This window comes from Stegostoma tigrinum, chromosome 7 (assembly GCF_030684315.1).
Source record: "Stegostoma tigrinum isolate sSteTig4 chromosome 7, sSteTig4.hap1, whole genome shotgun sequence".
Lineage (NCBI taxonomy): Eukaryota > Metazoa > Chordata > Chondrichthyes > Orectolobiformes > Stegostomatidae > Stegostoma > Stegostoma tigrinum.
In genome coordinates this window covers 38,974,370-38,994,316 of record NC_081360.1, presented here as the reverse complement: position 1 = coordinate 38,994,316, position 19,947 = coordinate 38,974,370, and the positions used below count along the sequence as shown (strand labels likewise).

Genomic DNA, 19,947 nt, shown 5'->3' with positions numbered 1-19,947 from the left:
TTTGTTTTCATGTTTTACTGTGGGCTGACTTAGAGTCCCTCTGTTCAGGATATTTCTTGAGTGAGGCTATGTAATTGTCTTCATTCAAATGGTGTTCCTCAAGCTCAGTCAGACTGGTGAGAGTATCCACTTCCATCGGAATTCCTTGCAACTCATATGCTTCACTTGCCATATTTTCCAGCGATAAAGCCAGTTTAGTGCCTGTTTGAAAGCCAGTTGGACTTCAGCGAGTAGGTGCTTTTGTATGGTTACGACGTTAATTCTATGTACCAAATGGTCTCTCAGCATCTCATTAAGAGTTAAGTCAAAGTTACATATCTCTGCCAGTCATTTTAACCTGGTCAAAAATCCCTATACGGATTCCCCTGGTTCTTGAATTGTCAAGTAAAACCAAAAGCATCTCAGAAATAGAGGAGGATCGGGTCACAATATTCCTTAACTAAATCCAATGACTCTTGAAAGGTTTTAATATCTCTTGCTTCAGGCAAAGTTGGATTCCTAATAACCGGAAAAGCTGCCGGCTCACAAGATGTCAGGAGAATTATTCATTGCTTTTCCTCCGCCCAACGTCACTTGCCCAGAAAAAAAAAGCACACTTTTTCTACACAATAGGCCCAGTCTTTGACGGCAGGATCAATCAGTCAAGTTTCCCAAATAACAGCATGATGTCAGAAATGCTTACCTCAACTTTAAGGCAACTGTTGAGGGTGAATTTCCTTAGCAGCATGTTTTTCTATTGTTGCCACTGGTATAACTCCACACAGGCCGATATCCCGTCACCAAGTCACACTTCATTTACACATGGAGAGTCCTTGACTCTGATCTAGCACCCCCAGAGCCAGCTGTCAGAGTGAACTGGATGCCTGACACTCTCTTATTGTCAGCCAGGGCCCCCTGATTTGACTAGATTAATAGCCCCAGTCAGAGAACTCATATTCTACGATGGTAACCAGGCTGACCTTGTCACAATCACTACTAGAGTAATCTTCTGAAACAATACCTTCCAAAAAGTGTAATAGGGATTTGAGCAATTCACACATTTTATCAATGGCTCAGAAAGAATATTTTCATCTAATTTTGAGAGGATAAAGCTCTTTTGTAATTTTGCTGAGCTACTGCATTCGGTTGGCATAAGGTGAACTTCACATTCAACTGTTTTATTCAACTACACTAATCTATGCAGATTCTCATGAATCCAAATGGTTCTATGGTACTAGGGCCATCTCCAAGCACCGGCTTTTGGGTTCTCCCACAGGTGAAATGATCCCATGCTTCAACATAGTTAATTTCTTCCTTTACTTTTGGCAAGAATCAGAGTAATTTTTATTGGTGTAAACGGACATCTTATCTTGTTTTAGGATACAGAATGAAGCAGTATGCTGTCTTCTGCTTTTCTAATCCTGTGAAATGCAGTGGAAATTCAGCTCTGAAGTTCTTAGGTTGGATTTGTTGGCTTTTCAGTTCCTCAACAATTCAGTGTTAGAGACAAACAAAATTGCCACTTCTGTTCCCAACTTAAAGTACGTCTCATTTCGTCTACAAGGACATCAGCATTCCAACTGCTTCCACATGGTTCCTTGATTTTGCCAAGGAACCTCCATATCATTAATGTCTATTCTAATTCATCTTGCCAATTGAGAGCTCTGGTTTCTTTCCACAGTTCAAAGAAATGCAGGTTAGATGGACTGGCCATACTCAGTTGCCCCGTAATGTCCAGGGATGTGCAGGCTAGGTGGATTAGCTGTGGTAAATGCAAAGTTATACAGGGATAGAGTTAGGGGAGGGATGTATGTGTGCTTCAGAGGGTCAGTACAGACTCAATGGGCCAAATAGCCTCTTTCTGCACCATAGGGATTCTATGATTCTATTCCATACAACCTTGTGGCTACAATGGACAGTTTGGAACTGATCCTTCATACAAAGCTGGTATTTGGGCTTTTTGGCAAGCCACGTTTTTCTTGGTTAAACTATTATCCCAAATCACCAATCAGTTTTCCTCCTCAACTTCAGCTCATCCACTCGGTTGAATTGCCTTTGTTAGTGTTAAGTCACTTCTTAACTCCAAGAGGTCAGACAACACTGAATCGAAGTCTTTTTTTTAACCTGGCTTATTCATAGCTTGCTGCATGTTTGTACAGATCATTGATAAAAGTTTTAACACTCACCTTGTTGCTGGGTATGTTTATTATATTTAACCTGTTAAACACGGGTACTTTTTTCGTAGATTGTAGTAGGCATCCGTTAATTTCTTGGATGTAATATTTTTTGTTGATCCCTGTCTGACTAGGATTGCATATAATAGTGTACTGACCTGCTCACTGCTCAGGTTCAGAGCAAGACTTGATGCAGTGCGATAATTTTAAAATCTCAGATGGCAATTTAGCCATGCATCTTGCTTCGTTGGGACCTGCTTTCCAGTAAATGGCCAAGACTTCTTCATGCTGGTTCTTTCATTGCTGCTACCATGTATTGTTCCTTGTCTTGTTGCGCTGTTAAAAAATACCAACTTTATTCAAGGAGTGTTTTACTAAAGTTTCAGCTTACCACGAAACTGCAAAACCACTGGCATTGTATAATTTCCAATGATGATGGATACTCTTCATTAGCATATCACAGTGAAACTTAACCTTATATAATAGTATTCTGTCAACATAGCCCTCCCCACAAAATGTGAACTCTTACAGCACGGTGAACATAGGAGAAAAATACACGTGGGAACGATCAATGTAAATAGTCATGCTCCCCATGTTCACCACAAGATACAGTCACTAGAATCTTTCTGTTGCAAAAAATGTTGCAGTAAGCTTTAAACCCAGGAGTAACAGGCATATTATCAATGAACTGCAACCAAACCTCTCCTTACCCTCCTGAATTAGCAAAGTCAACTTTTATTGGACCCATTATGTGCGCCTATTAAATAAAGATCTTAGTAAACGAGTTTTGCTAAGAAGTTACATACAATTGCCAAATAAATTTGAAGAACTAAACTGACGGAGTTTGATAAAACTCTACATGTTTGACAGCTGTTCTGAAAGTTCACTTCCACTGCCATTGTCATTGACTTAAAATCTGAACATATCAGCCCTAGATATAATTGGTGGAAATATTGTTGTTTGTGGATAATCAACCCAAATTCTCAATTTCTCTATCTATCTTTATCATTCTCATAGGCCGAGTTATGAATGTTATTCAAAAGCTCTTGGGGATCATATGGTAAATATATGCAACTGGATCAATACAGCCAGTTATAATGGTGGCATCTTATTGTCAGCACTGGGAATATATAGTCCACTTAAAATAAAGGAAAAAGAATTCTAAAATTTTTCTGAGCTTTCAATCCTTTTCCTTTGTCCTGTTGTTCTTGTCCTCTATTTTTCTTTCTTGAGATTGTTTTACTTCAAATTAAACATTTCATCTGACACTCCATCATTTAGATTATACATTCACAGGTAGGTAGGGTGGTTAAAAAAGCATTTAGCACACTTGCCTTTGTTGCTCAGACCACTGAGTATAGGAGTTGGGATGTCACATTGAGGTTGTATAGGATGTAGGTGAGGCCACTTTTGGAGTACTGTATACCATTCTGGTTGTCCTGCTATGGGAAGGATATTGTTAAATTGAAGCAGGTTCAGAATGTTGCCAGGACTAGAGAATTTGAGTTATAAAAGGAGACGCTGGGTCTTTCTTTACTGGAGGTTGGAATGTTGAGGGGTGACCTTATAGAGGTTTATCAAATCAAGAACAGATAGATAAGGTGAATAAAAAAGTTCTTTTCCCTGGAGTGGGGGAGTTCAAAACTAGGAGACATATTTTGAAGGTCAGAGGAGAAGAATTTAAAAGGAACCTGAGGGGCAACTTTTTTTCACACAGAGAATAGTTCATATGTGGAATGAACAACCAGATGATTTGGTAGATGCAGGTATGGTTATAACAATTAAAAGACATTTGGATAGATACCCAAATGAAAAAGGTTTAAAGGGATATGGTCCAAACTAAGACAACTGGAATTAATTTAGCTTGGGAAACTTGTTCAGCAAGTTGCTTCATTGCTTGTGAAGCTTTTTGAGACTTGCCGTCTCCACCCGTCTCTTCCCCCATTCCCATTACCCAAATCCAGATCTTTCCACTAGCGCCTTCTCCCTTTCCCCCTCTCCTTCCCGTCTTCCATCACCCCCCTCTCCCTCACCCTCTGGCTCCCCTCCCTTTCCCTGTTTCTTCCTCTTCTCCCGCACCTCTCTCCCACTCTCACCCCTTCTGCTCACCTCCTACCCTCTTCCCATCTGCATCCCCTTTGGCCCACCTCCCTACCACATTGCCCATCCCCCACCCTCCCTGTGCTTTGGTCTACCCCTCCTCCTCTCCCCTTTCCTTTCGCTCTCACCCTCCCTCTCAAATGTTCCCCCCCCCTTCCAACAACCTCCCCCTCCGCTTGCCTCGCTCCCTCCATCCCCCACTTCCTGCTTGATCCTCTCCCCTTGTTCTCGCTCACCTCTTTCTCCCCTCGCTACAACACTCTCACCTCCGCGATGTTGTTGCTGTTCCCGGCGCCGCCCCCGCCCACCCAACCGGGCTCTGGCACACTGACCTGGGACAGTACAGGCAGCGGCTGCGGGCGGCGGTGCGTGCTCGAGCCGCGTCACCATGGAGACGGGACGCCGCGGGGCTTCCCGTCACCCTCTGCAACCGGATGAAAGGTCAGGGAGGTGGGGTCACCCGCTCAGCGGCTCGAGGGCTGCCGCTGCTTCCTTTGAAAAGGGCAGAAGGATCGGCCGTTACATCTATTATCCACCCACAGCAAGTTCCTCGAACAGATATAATGGGAACTGCAGATGCTGGAGAATTCCAAGATAACAAAGTGTGAGGCTGGATGAACACAGCAGGCCAAGCAGCCTCTCAGGAGCACAAAAGCTCACGTTTCGGGCCTAGACCCTTCATCAGAGAGGGGGATGGGGGGAGGGAACTGGAATAAATAGGGAGAGAGGGGGAGGCGGACCGAAGATGGAGAGTAAAGAAGATAGGTGGAGAGAGTATAGGTGGGGAGGTAGGGAGGGGATAGGTCAGTCCAGGGAAGACGGACAGGTCAAGGAGGTGGGGTGAGGTTAGTAGGTAGATGGGGGTGCGGCTTGGTGTGGGAGGAAGGGATGGGTGAGAGGAAGAACCGGTTAGGGAGGCAGAGACAGGTTGGACTGGTTTTGGGATGCAGTGGGTGGGGGGGAACTGGGCTGGTTGTGTGGTGCAGTGGGGGGAGGGGACGAACTGGGCTGGTTTAGGGGTGCAGTAGGGGAAGGGGAGATTTTGAAACTGGTGAAGTCCACATTGATACCATATGGCTGCAGGGTTCCCAGGCGGAATATGAGTTGCTGTTCCTGCAACCTTCGGGTGGCATCATTGTGGCAGTGCAGGAGGCCCATGATGGACATGTCATCTAGAGAGTGGGAGGGGGAGTGGAAATGGTTTGCGACTGGGAGGTGCAGTTGTTTGTTGCGAACTGAGTGGAGGTGTTCTGCAAAGCGGTCCCCAAGCCTCCGCTTGGTTTCCCCAATGTAGAGGAAGCCGCACCGGGTACAGTGGATGCAGTATACCACATTGGCAGATGTGCAGGTGAACCTCTGCTTAATGTGGGATGTCATCTTGGGGCCTGGGATAGGGCTGAGGGAGGAGGTGTGGGGACAAGTGTAGCATTTCCTGCGGTTGCAGGGGAAGGTGCCGGGTGTGGTGGGGTTGGAGGGCAGTGTGGAGCGAACAAGGGAGTCACGGAGAGAGTGGTCTCTCCGGAAAGCAGACAGGGGAGGGGATGGAAAAATGTCTTGGGTGGTGGGGTCGGATTGTAAATGGCGGAAGTGTCGGAGGATGATGCGTTGTATCCGGAGGTTGGTAGGGTGGTGTGTGAGAACGAGGGGGATCCTCTTGGGGCGGTTGTGGCGGGGGCGGGCTGTGAGGGATGTGTTGCGGGAAATACGGGCGACGCGGTCAAAGGCGTTCTCGATCACTGTGGGGGGAAAGTTGCGGTCCTTGAAGAACTTGGACATCTGGGATGTGCGGGAGTGGAATGTCTTATCGTGGGAGCAGATGCGGCGGAGGCGGAGGAATTGGGAATAGGGGATGGAATTTTTGCAGGAGGGTGGGTGGGAGGAGGTGTATTGTAGGTAGCTGTGGGAGTCGTTGGGCTTGAAATGGACATCAGTTACAATTCCTCCGCCTCCGCCGCATCTGCTCCCACGATAAGACATTCCACTCCCGCACATCCCAGATGTCCAAGTTCTTTAAGGACCGCAACTTTCCCCCCACAGTGATCGAGAACGCCGTTGACCGCGTCTCCCGTATTTCCCGCAACACATCCCTCACACCCCGCCCCCGTCACAACCGCCCCAAGAGGATCCCCCTCGTTCTCACACACCACCCTACCAACCTCCGGATACAACGCATCATCCTCCAACACTTCCGCCATTTACAATCCGACCCCACCACCCAACACACTTTTCCATCCCCTCCCCTGTCTGCTTTCCGGAGAGACCACTCTCTCCATGACTCCCTTCTTCGCTCCACACTGCCCTCCAACCCCACCACACCCGGCACCTTCCCCTGCAACCGCAGAAAATGCTACACTTGTCCCCACACCTCCTCCCTCACCCCTATCCCAGGCCCCAAGATGACATTCCACATTAAGCAGAGGTTCACCTGCACATCTGCCAATGTGGTATACTGCATCCACTGTACCCGGTGCGGCTTCCTCTACATTGAGGAAACCAAGCGGAGGCTTGGGGACCGCTTTGCAGGACACCTCCGCTCAGTTCGCAACAAACAACTGCACCTCCCAGTCGCAAACCATTTCCACTCCCCCTCCCATTCTCTAGATGACATGTCCATCATGGGCCTCCTGCAGTGCCACAATGATGCCACCCGAAGGTTGCAGGAACAGCAACTCATATTCCGCCTGGGAACCCTGCAGCCATATGGTATCAATGTGGACTTCACCAGTTTCAAAATCTCCCCTTCCCCTACTGCATCCCTAAACCGGCCCAGTTCGTCCCCTCCCCCCACTGCACCACACAACCAGCCCAGCGCTTACCCCCCCCCCCCACCCACTGCATCCCAAGACCAGTCCAACCTGTCTGTCTCCCTAATCGGTTCTTCCTCTCACCCATCCCTTCCTCCCACCCCAAGCCGCACCCCTAGCTACCTACTAACCTCATCCCACCTCCTTGACCTGTCCGTCTCCCCTGGACTGACCTATCCCCTCCCTACCTCCCCACCTATACTCTCTCCACCTTCTTTTCTCTCCATCTTCGGTCCGCCTCCCCCTCTCTCCCTATTTATTCCAGTTCCCTCTCCCCATCCCCCTCTCTGATGAAGGGTCTAGTCCCGAAACGTCAGCTTTTGTGCTCCTGAGATGCTGCTTGGCCTGCTGTGTTCATCCAGCCTCACATTTTGTTATCCTCGAACAGATGCTACGTTTGATTCCACCCCCCTGACCCCTTGTGACTGCATCCTCCAGCTCAGTTTCTGGGACTTCTGTGAAGAGGAGCTGTCCGATTTCGTGGACATCAGTTAAAGTCTTTCCGAAGAACCTTTCAGCTACCATTGTGAGGGTGGATGCTAGTGCCAACTCCACTTGATATCCTTTTCCCCATTACTCTTTATTTTATTTGCTGAATAAGAATCCGGGTGTGGGACAGAAGGAAAAAAAAACCCTGGAGTCCTGGGAGACACGCAGGAGGCCAGGCACCACCTGGAAGAGAGGAGCAATCAACGTTTTGGCTATTACCCTTCTTCAGGACACTGTGTCTCAGCTTTGAATATTCTTAATGATGCTGCCCTTCGTGGTAAAGAATTCCTCACTTTCGCTGCCCTCTGAGAGGGTGTGGTTTTGGGCTCCATATCTCAGGAAGGTTGTACTGACCCTGGAGTGGGTTCAGAGGAGGTTCACGAGAATGGCCCCAGAAATAGAAAGCTTAACATATGAGGAACGTTTGAGGACTCTGGGTCTATACTCGATACGAGTTTAGTAGGATGAGTGGGGATCTAATTGAAACTTACAGAATATTGAATGGCCTAGACAGAGTGGATATTGGGAAGATGTTTCCAGTGGCAGGAGAGACTAGGACCTGAGGGCACAGCCTTAAAGTAAAGGGAAGACCTTTTAGAACAGAGGTAAGAACAAACTTCTTTAGCCAGAGGGTGGTGAATCTATGGAATTCACTACCACAGAAGGCAGTAGAGGCCAGGTTATTGAGTATATTTAAGAAGGAGATAGATAGGTTCTTGATTGTCAAGGGGAATCAAGGGTTACGTGGAGAAAGTGGGAGAATGGGGTTGAAAAACTTGTCAGCCATGATTGAATGTCCTAACTTCTGCTCCTATGTCGTATGGTCTTAAAGGAGAGATTCCTCCTCAACTGTATCTTAAGTGGGTGACCTTTTACTCTGAAGTTATGCCCTCTGGTCCTAGACTGTCCCACAAGGGAAACGCCTACCCTGTTCATTTGAAGTATGCTTGAATAAGGTCACCTTTCATTCATTTAAACTCCAATGATTACAGGCTCAAACAACTCTTTTGATTGACATCAAATCAATGACTCTTTTCTGAGAGTGTTAGAATTCTTGGAAAATGACTAATCGCAGAACCCCACCAGTGCAGATAGATGCCATCCAGCTCATCAAGTCTGCACTGCCTCTCCAAAGATCATTGAACCCAGACGCCCCTCCACCTCCTTGCTGTGCCATTTTATCTCCATAACTCCACATTTACCATGGCCAATTCATCTAACCTGCATATCTTTGGACTGTAGGAGGAAACTGGAGCATCCGGAAGGAACTCATGCAAACACATAGAGAACGTGCAAATTCTACACAGCTGGTCACTTGAGGGTGGAATCAAACCTAGGTCCCTGGTATTGTGAGGCAGCAATATTAACCACTGAGCCACCATACCAACCTCTAACCCCCTTACTCTCCCTGGTACTTTTTCTTGTCAGAGTTATTGTATTTATTTCCTCTCCCTTGATAATATAGTATTTTGGAGGGCTTGTAGTATCTTCTAGCATGATGACTGATGCAAAATATTTACTCAACTCCTCTGCAGATATTTCCTAGTTCCTCATTATTATTTCCCCAGCCTCATTTTCTAAGGGACTTTTTCTTGCTTTGGCCTGTCTCATTTCTTATTCCCCATTTTGATACTGCTTGCAAGTTTACCCTTAAAGCTTATTTTTCCCTTTTTTTTGGTCAGCTTTCATTAATTTTTAAATTTCTCCCAAACCTCTGTTTTACTACTAGCCTTTACCAAATGTTATGATTTTTCTTTCAATTTGATACTATCTTTGACTTCATGGTTAATCATGATGAAGCCTTGCTGACTTAGCCCTATTTTGCCCCACACTTCCAAGTACTCTGCAATTTCATCCTTGATTGACTTTAAAATCTTACCAACGACCAAGTTCATACTAACTGGTCTGTAATTTCCAGTCTTCTGCCCTCCAGCCTTCTTTAATAGGGGTGTTACATTAGCCATCTTTGAGTCTCCTGGGACCTTCCCTCACTCCTGTAATTCCTAAAAGATCAGCACTAATACCTCTACATTCTCCTCAGCTATCTCGTTCAGAACTCCAGGGTCCGGTCCATCTGGCCTGGGTGGTTTATCCACCTTCGCACCTTTCAGTGTCCCCTTCACTTCAGTGATCACCACTACACTAACGTCTGCCCCTGATTCTCTTGAAGTTCTGTTAAACTGCTGGTATCTTCCACTGTGAAAACTGATACAAAGTACCTATTCAGTTCCTCTGTCAATTCTTTGTTCCCTCTTTCTTCTCCAGCCTCATTTTCCAGTGGTCCAATGTTCATTCTTGTTTATCTTTTACCTTTAATGTTATCTAAAAAAAAAACTCTTGCAATCTTCTTTTATATTCCTATTTAGCTTACTGTTACATTATATCTTCTCCCCTCTTTTGCTTTTTGGTTATCTTCTGCTGGTTAGAGGTTTCCCAATCCTCTGACTTCCCACTATTCATCACCACATTGTATGCTTTTGCTTTTATTCTGTCCCTGACCTCCCTTGTCAGCCATAGTTGCCCTGTCCACTTCCTTGTGATTATGTACATTTAGCTTTCCTTAGCAAAGAGCCTTTTGTGTAAATGTTCATTGTATAACTATATGGGTTGTTAGATTAGGCACTGCAAATTTGGTCTGTGATCAGGGACAGGAGGCTGTGACTGAAGTTGAGGGAAGTTTGGGGATCCAAGGAGTAACATTTGAGGAGCCTCAGACCCTGCAGTTGTTCAATAGTTATGCAGTTCTTGAAAGCTTTGTTGAGAGAATGGGGACTGCAGGAATAAAAATCAAAATGACTACAGCACCATGGTACAGGAAACCATTAAAGTGGGGGAAGGAAATAGGAATGTAGAAAATTATACTGTCAAATAATTAAGAGATGGATACTATTCTTTGCAGCCATGAGCAAAGCCTATCTGGTGCCATGGCCTAGGACATCTCTTCAGGGTGTAGAGGAGTGTCATGGGGGAGGGTAGGAATCCACCTTAGTACCAAAAACATTGATAAACCTAGAAGGGTTGTTCTGCTGAAAGCGTTTGTATAGTTAGCAACTAAATTTAACAGCCGATCTTCCAAGGTAATAACCTTGCAATTACTACCTGAGCCACTGGCAAACTGTATAAGGAAAATATGTAGTCTTGATGTGGAAGTGCCAGTGTTGGACTGGGGTTGACAAATCCAGAAGTCACATGACAGCATCTGGTCCAATAGGTTTATTTGAAATCACAAGCTTTCAGAGCACCATTTTGTGTGAACTTCTGCCTTTGCTTAAGGAAATGGCACTGTGTAGAACAACAATGCGCAGTTGCGAGTAGCAGAAATCTCAAATGAGCACTGCAATCTGGTGAACTTTCAGAGTGAGGTCATATAGTACAATTGGAAAGTAGGAAAAGACTGTTGCATTTTTAAGCTCAGTGAGGCAGAATTTGACTTCCCTGAAGAGTAACAGCGTGGGAAACATCCTCTTTTTTGTAACTCCTTTCGTAAAGTATGTGAGCCAAAAAAATTATCTAAGGTCATTTTTTCTACTTGGACAGATTTCCCAAGAGGACATTTTTGAATTTGTACTCAACAATCTGAATCAAAGGGGCTTTAGCCAACTACAACTATCCCAGCACCAGCAGCTTGTGTTTCTCCTGAATAACTACTGAATCAGAACATTTGAGGCGATCTATAAATTCTCCTTGTTTTTGATGAGGTTAATTATTACTTTTACTGAAGTTACACTCTGCATTGCTTCATTACTCTCTTGTTTCTCCTCAGACTTAAAACAAAGGTAAGTATTTTAGCTTGACAACGATTAAGACATATATAATTGGCAATGTTTGAAACCTGCTTAAGTTTAAAATTACTGGAGGTGTGGGACTTGAAAAATAAATAGTATTGCACTCCATCCCTGGTCATGACATACTTACAAACAAGGGACAAGCCAACATTCGAAGCAAGGATCTTAGATACACCTAAGTATTATACATAAGGCCATCTTGTATTATCAGGACTATCATCAACTCCGCTTCAACCACATATTTATCATTTTGTCTTTTTATTCCAAACATATTCACTATGTAGCAATATCCCTCTTACACCAACTCCATTTATCTCTGTTTTTGCATTAATTTCATTCTTTCTTGAGAGTGTTTCATCATTTAGATATCTTCAATGTTTTCTATTCTTCCATTATTAGACCTTATGCAAGAATGCATTAAACTTCAAACTGTCAATTTTTGTCATATTGTGCTAATTACAAAAATTATTCACTGTTCTGTTGCCTTGACTTTGCTCAATTTCCATTCACTAAAATATTTTAATTTAAAGCCTATCTGTAACCCTTTGCCAGGACACTGGTCCCAGCCCTAATTAGATGAAACCCATTCCAATGCCGCAATTCTCTCTTTCACCAGAACTAGTGCCAGAATTGAAACCCATGTCTTCCACACCATTCTTGGAATATCACCTGCTAATCTCAGATCTGTTTTACCCTATGTCAATTTATATTTAGTTTGATTGTTATTAAGAGAATATTACATGGAGGGAAAACCTTAGCAGGTCTGGCAACTCCGTGAAGAAAAAGCAGAGTTAACATTTTGGGTCCAGTGATCCTTCCTTAGAACTGATGGTAGCTGGGAAAACAGGTTCATATACAGAAAATGGGGGTGGGTTGGGGGATAGGGTAAGGAGTAAATGATAGGATAAAGGATAGAGTCCATAGAGAGAGAAAAGCAGTTGGATAGACAAAGGAGTTGATAACAATCTGGCTAGGAGGGGGAATACCTGTTGATGGGGTCTGTTAGTGCCCGACAATGGGCAGTGTGCAATGGCAGGCTATGTGATAACAAGGCCTTGTGTGTGGGGTAGGGGGCTAGGACATGAGAGAGTTTAAGCCCTAAAATTTTTGAACTCGATATTGAATCCGGAGGGCTGCGAGGTCTCAAAGCAGAAAATGAGATGTTGTCTGATGAAGGGTCTAGGCCCGAAACGTCAGCTTTTGTGCTCCTGAGATGCTGCTTGGCCTGCTGTGTTCATCCAGCCTCACATTTTATCATGTTGTTCTTTCTACTTGTTTTAAGCTTTGCTGGAACACTGCAGTGAGCCAGAGACAGATATTGACTAGGGAGCAGGGTGGTGTGTTAAAATGGCAGGCAACTGGAAGCTCAGGGTCTTTACTCTGAGTAGAATGTAGATGTTCTCCGAAGTGGTCACCCAGTTTACACTTCATTTCCCCAATGTAGTAGAGACCACATTGTGAGCAGCAAATGCGGTAGATTAGATTCTGCAAAGTGCATGTGAAGTGTTGCTTCACTTGGAAGGTATGTTTGAGCATTTGGATACCGAGGAAGGAGGAGGTAAATAGGCACGTGTTGCACCTTCGCTAGTTGCAGGGGAAGGTGCATGGGGCTGTGCGGGGATGTTGGTAGTGAGGGAAGAGTGAACTACGGTGTCCCATAGGGAGCGGTCCCTGCAGAAAGCGGACAAGAGATGGGAGGGAAATATGTGTCTGGTGCCATCTCACTGGAGGTGGCGAAAATGTTCTGGATGTGGATGCAGGTGATGTGTTGTTAAGGATAAGTGGAATCCTATCGCTGTTGCGGGAGAGAAGAGACAAGGTGAGGGCGGAAATGCTGGAGATGGGTTAGACCCGGTTGAGGGCCCCGTCGACAATGATGCTGGGGAATCCTCGGTTAGTGGCCACTGAAATCCACTATAAACCCACTGACTCCCACAGCTACCTGAACTATACTTCCTCGTACCCTGCATCCTGTAAAGACTCCATCCCATTCTCTCAGTTCTTCTGTCTCCGTCGCATATGTTCAGATGAGGCCGGCTTCGACAAGGGAGCCTCTGAACCGTCCACCTTCTTCCTCAACCGAGGAATGTTGTTCTGAATCTTCAGTTATTCAGGACAAGCACAAGCTCTTGTGCAATTTCTGAATTTCTCATGGTTGGTTCTGCATAAGTTAGGCATAGAGTTACATACATTGGACTGACACTTGAAAACAAGACATTTTGCAGATATGAGTCTAATATGAGCATGACTGCATCAAAGTTATCTGCCGCTGAATGCACTGACTGATGCTCCTTTGTCAACCTCCAAGTCCGCTGAAGCTACATTCAATGTTACTTTGACTACAAAGCTTTTGTGAATTTTCGCCAGACAGTCTTGCTGCTGTACAAAAACTATACTCTGTGACTGCCTTTTATATCTGTAAGTATTGTCTTAATGTACCCTTTTGTGAAATGCTTTGACGAGATGACTCTTCACCTTGCAGCTCTACCGTTTGTGCCCAATGTTGGCCTAGACATTGGCGACAGGATTTTCTAACTGAAAACTTGATCGCGGGGGCCTTTAGTTTACTCAGCCGCAGCGTACTTACTCAGACAGCAAGTGGTTGTTAGTTCTGACTTCTTTTGAGTTATATTCTGTCATGGAAAAAGTTGCTTGGCAAGCAATATTAAAGGTTAACTTAAGCAAAGTCAGCAACTTACTCAGAATGCTCTCACTTTCTAAACAAAATGCTAATCTATCCCCTTACGCTTGCTCTTGAATTTGTACAAAATTACAATTGATGGACGGCTTTTACAAAACCCCTATAATGTTTCCAATATCTTTGCTGGTTAACATTTTTTAATTCTCTTGTGGGATGTGTGTGCCACTGGCTAGGCTAGCATTCAGCTGGGCTGTCTATTGTCCTTCACAAGATAGTGGTGAGCTGCCTTCTTGGATTGCTACAATCCACGTGATATAAGTTGACTTAGAATTACTTTAGGGTGGATATTTGAGGATGTTGAACAGTAACAGTGAAAGAACAAAGAACAGCATTTAAAAGGCATGTGGATGGATATATGAATAGGAAGGGTAAAGAGGGATATGGGCCAAATGCTGGAAAATGGGACTAGATTTATCTAGAATGTCTGGTTGGCACAGACAAGTTGAACCGAAGGATCTGTTTCTGAGCTGTACATCTCTATGACTGTATGTATTTCTAATTCAGGATGGTGAGTGGCTTGGAGGGGATCATGCAAATGGTGGTGTTTCCATGAATCTGCTGCCATTATCCTTCTAGATGGAAGTTGTCTTGGGTTTATAAGATGCTGCTTAGGGATCCTTGTCAAATTTCTGCAATGCATATTGCAGATAGATGCCAAACTAATAGTTTTCTGCAATCTCCAATGGCTTCAGACTGCAGTCCTAAATGAGCTTACCAAAAAAAGTCTAATGGTGCTGTGTTATTTGGTTCAGCAGGATTGAGCAAATTCTTAAGTGTTTTACTTGGCTTATTTCAGTAAGAAATAGTCTCATTTTCTTTTCACCCACTGCCTGAATAACATCTGGATTATCAGAAATTTTCAGGATAGTATTAGCAATGCAAAGCATCTTGGGCTGCTGCTCATATGAATTGAAAGACTCTTGATCATGACTTTGTACTCCCAGTCTTTCAAAAATACAGGCTGACTCAGCCACATTTGAAGGTCAACCCACCCCGATTTGAAAACAGTACATCCACGATAAATGAATTTGAAAAATTATTTCTCAACAAATAAATAGCTCAGTTCCTCTCCTGGCTTGCTGAATGTTTATCCAACCCAAATTTGTATGGCCAGGACATAGACAATTCCATCCTTGTCACAAAATGTGGTATCTTTTCAGCACAGTGAAACTGAGCACTGAACTAAAAATGATTAATTCTGCTGTGGATACAAATGGCCACAAGAGGGTACTGTTACAGATGGCCAAGATCTGAGAGAGGAGTTTGTTGAAGTGGAAGTGGAGTTGCTATAGCTAAGTTGCAGATCCACGGCAGAGATTACCATATAGGAACTCAATGACCACGCATTTTCAGCTCATAACCTCACCAGGGTTACCAGTCTTCACTTTGGGTAACTGATTAGAAATTGTGATTGCTATAACTACATACTTCTTGCTCCCACACCTCCGTTCTCTAGCAACACTTTCTCAATTCCCCTTGGTGACTTTATGCTTTCAGATATACAAGAAATGTCACATGTCCAGACAGAACGTTGGAAGGCAAAACTCCTTGAAGAAAATAAGACACATAAGGGGAAAAAACACAATTTCACAAAATCTGATACTAACAGAAATAAGTTCGGGCAATGACACTGCACATACTTTAGTGAATAGCATAGAGTAAGACCTACTTGTCATTGGGTATAAATGGGTATAGGGAAGAGGTAGTGGAGGTGCCAGATCGCTGAAGGGTGAGATTGCAAACAAACACTGCTGTTGTGCCCTTGGGTGACAACTTTGATGCGATGGTGAATGGAAAACAGATAATCAGCACTTTTTGAACATGAGCAATTACAAGAGTCATTAGAGATCATTATCTGAGGATGGCCTGACTGTAATGAGAAGTACCTGAAAACATTTGACTATTTTGGCCATACACATGTACTCGGTATATGAAAAATAATTTCAAGGCAAAAGGATTAAACCAAGATATATCCATGTTACACCAGGGACACAGTAGTATTGAGCACGCAAGATGGCTTGCACATGAATCTGTGCACTGGCCAGGGATGAATCAGGATGATCAATAATTTGTGCCATACTAAATGTATTAATCTTAGCAATAGAGGGAACACCTACATTCACATAATACTCCATCTAGTCCTTCGATGAAAGTAGCAGCAAACCTATTCACCTTGCACGAAGAAGATTACATCCCTGTTACCTGTCTAAACTTCTGTTTGTTCCTTGACATAGTAATGCAATAAGTACAGTGGTCATTGACATGCTGAGTAATATTTTCAGTTTATTCAATATCCTGAATCAGATAGTGACAATGGATAGTGGTACAGTGGCAAACCATTCAAGGCATACGTGCTGCGTGGTGACTACTTCACTCTATTATTCACATTCAGCTAGTCAAGAAAACACATGATATGCATTTTCAAATTAATGATTACTAAGCACCAAACAACAGTTCTGCATTGCATTGTTGTATTTTTGCATAACACCAAATTAACATTCCTAGTCCAATTTATGCTAAACAAAAGTGTGAACAACTTTTCCCCAGCAACCAATTGTCTAATTATCCCAGAGCATAGGACATTCTACAAAGACAGAGGAGATTAAAAAAATGCACCATGAGTGATCAAGCAGAGTAGGCCAAAACTGCACATTGGGCAGATAGTTTGAGGCTACCAGCAAAGGTTTCTTAAAATATGCAACCAGTCCAGATAGACAAAGTCATTAATGATCTTTGGGTGGCACACTGGCACAGTGGTTCGCACTGTTGCCTCAGAGTACCAGGATCCTCGGTTCAATTCCAACCTCTGGCAACTGTCTGTGTGGAGTTTGCACATTCTTCCCATGTCTGCATGGGTTTCCTCTGGGTGCTCCGGTTTCCTCTCTCAGTCCAAAGATGTGCAGGTTAGGTGGATTGGTCATGCTAAATTGCCTGTAGTGTTCGGGGATTTGTAGATTAGATGGGTTTGGGTGGGTGCTCTGAGAGCCGGTGTGGACTTGTTGGGCCGAAGGGCCTGTTTCCACACTTTAGGGATCCTATGATCTAACATCTTGGTCCTTCATTGTGGGAGAGCGAAAGCCAGTTCAAACCAATGTATGACACCAATAACGATGAGAAAGAGCGCTCCAATGACAATGATGGTGATATTTAGCAAAAGCAATCAGCAGCAACACGGCCAAGTTGTCGAACGAGTGTGACAGTGAACAATGCATGCCTCCCTAGATGGGCATGCAATTAGTAAGTCGAATTAGTTGCAAACTGTTACATTGAAATTTGAAATAATGGTCTTGTAAACTTTATTTTGATATGTTCATCTCATTATCAAACTGACATGCAATAATGTATAACTGGTTGGTGTAGGCTTTTATCTTTGGAAGAGAAGTCATGTGGTTAATGTATATCTCCAGGGCATCATCGCTGTATTAAAGCATGTGGCCTGTAAACATCTCATTTACCATCTAAGCTTGGTTCACATGAAAGATGACGCTTAAAAGCATTTTCTTCTGTTGTAAACTAACAGTTTAATGTTAGTCCAGACGTTGATCACTGATGAGCTTGTGAAGATGATGTTGGCACATATTAGGTAATAATAATAAATTTCTGTTGGATTCTTCAGTACCACAATTGCTATGCCCAGTTTATTATGTTAGTATGCATTGCTACCTCAAAGAAAACCGTCTCTTGGAGGTAAACACACACCTTTCTTCAGTGGACTCTAAGCTTTCTGTCTAGTGTCAAAATGACGGCACTATTAATCTTACTACTGTCAATATGCTATGGAGAATGATGTTGCCTATAAGCCAAGATAATAAAATGTGAGGCTGGATGAACACAGCAGGCCAAGCAGCATCTCAGGAGCACAAAAGCTGACGTTTCGGGCCTAGACCCTTCAACAGAGAGGGGGATGGGGAGAGGGAACTGGAATAAATAGGGAGAGAGGGGGAGGCGGACCGAAGATGGAGAGTAAAGAAGATAGGTGGAGAGAGTATAGGTGGGGAGGTAGGGAGGGGATAGGTCAGTCCAGGGAAGACGGACAGGTCAAGGAGGTGGGATGAGGTTAGTAGGTAGCTGGGGGTGCGGCTTGGGGTGGGAGGAAGGGATGGGTGAGGGGAAGAACCGGTTAGGGAGGCAGAGACAGGTTGGACTGGTTTTGGGATGCAGTGGGTGGGGGGGAAGAGCTGGGCTGGATGTGTGGTGCAGTGGGGGGAGGGGACGAACTGGGCTGGTTTAGGGATGCAGTAGGGGAAGGGGAGATTTTGAAACTGGTGAAGTCCAACACCATTCACGACCTCATCACCACAGGGGACCTCCCACCCACAGCCTCCAACCTCATTGTTTCCCAACCCCACACGGCCCATTTCTATCTCCTTCCCAAAATCCACAAACCTGCCTGCCCTGGTCGACCCATCATCTCAGCCTGCTCCTGCCCCACCGAACTCATCTCCACCTATCTGGACTCAATTTTCTCCCCTTTGGTCCAGGAACTCCCCACCTACGTCCGTGACACCACCCACGCCCTCCACCTCCTCCAGGACTTCCAATTCCCTGGCCCCCAACACCTCATATTTACCATGGACGTCCAGTCCCTGTACACCTGCATTCCGCATGGAGATGGCCTCAAGGCCCTCCGCTTCTTCCTGTCCCGCAGGCCCGACCAGTCCCCCTCCACCGACACTCTCATCCGTCTAGCTGAACTCGTCCTCACACTCAACAACTTCTCTTTTGACTCCTCCCACTTCCTACAGACTAAGGGGGTGGCCATGGGCACCCGCATGGGCCCCAGCTATGCCTGCCTCTTTGTAGGTTACGTGGAACAGTCCCTCTCCCGCACCTACACAGGCCCCAAACCCCACCTCTTCCTCCGGTACATTGATGACTGATTCGGCGCCGCCTCTTGCTCCCCAGAGGAGCTCGAACAGTTCATTCACTTCACCAACACCTTCCACCCCAACCTTCAGTTCACCTGGGCCATCTCCAGCACATCCCTCACCTTCCTGGACCTCTCAGTCTCCATCTCAGGCAACCAGCTTGTAACTGATGTCCATTTCAAGCCCACCGACTCCCACAGCTACCTAGAATACACCTCCTCCCACCCACCCTCCTGCAAAAATTCCATCCCCTATTCCCAATTCCTCCGCCACCGCCGCATCTGCTCCCACGATAAGACATTCCACTCCCGCACATCCCAGATGTCCAAGTTCTTTAAGGACCGCAACTTTCCCCCCACAGTGATTGAGAACGCCCTTGACTGCGTCTCCCGTATCTCCCGCAACACATCCCTCACACCCCGCCCCCGCCACAACCGCCCCAAGAGGATCCCCCTCGTTCTCACACACCACCCTACCAACCTCCGGACACAACGCATTATCCTCCGACACTTCCGCCATTTACAATCCGACCCCACCACCCAAGACATTTTTCCATCCCCTCCCCTGTCTGCTTTCCGGAGAGACCACTCTCTCCGTGACTCCCTTGTTCGCTCCACACTGCCCTCCAACCCCACCACACCCGGCACCTTCCCCTGCAACCGCAGGAAATGCTACACTTGTCCCCACACCTCCTCCCTCACCCCCATCCCAGGCCCCAAGATGACATTCCACATTAAGCAGAGGTTCACCTGCACATCTGCCAATGTGGTATACTGCATCCACTGTACCCGGTGCGGCTTCCTCTACATTGGGGAAACCAAGCGGAGGCTTAGGGACCGCTTTGCAGAACACCTCCGCTCAGTTCGCAACAAACAACTGCACCTCCCAGTCGCAAACCATTTCCACTCCCCCTCCCATTCTCTTGATGACATGTCCATCATGGGCCTCCTGCAGTGCCACAATGATGCCACCCGAAGGTTGCAGGAACAGCAACTCATATTCCGCCTGGGAACCCTGCAGCCCAATGGTATCAATGTGGACTTCACC

General features: G+C 45.4%; 1 protein-coding gene across 4 annotated transcripts in view; it reads right to left on the bottom strand.

The window, feature by feature from the left end:
- Nucleotides 1-19,947, bottom strand: part of zswim2 (zinc finger, SWIM-type containing 2) — a 134,308-nt gene that overhangs the window by 54,469 nt on the left and 59,892 nt on the right. The window contains exons 1-2 of one of the 4 annotated variants that reach the window (XM_048535291.2): nucleotides 4,586-4,762; nucleotides 2,312-2,489 (exon numbers count right to left, since the gene is read on the bottom strand). The gene's annotated coding sequence lies outside the window, so the exon portion shown is untranslated. Of the gene's footprint in view, nucleotides 1-2,311; nucleotides 2,490-4,489; nucleotides 4,763-19,947 lie in introns of those variants that run through there. The other 3 variants (XM_048535290.2, XM_048535292.2, XM_048535293.2) reach the window with 3 other exon arrangements.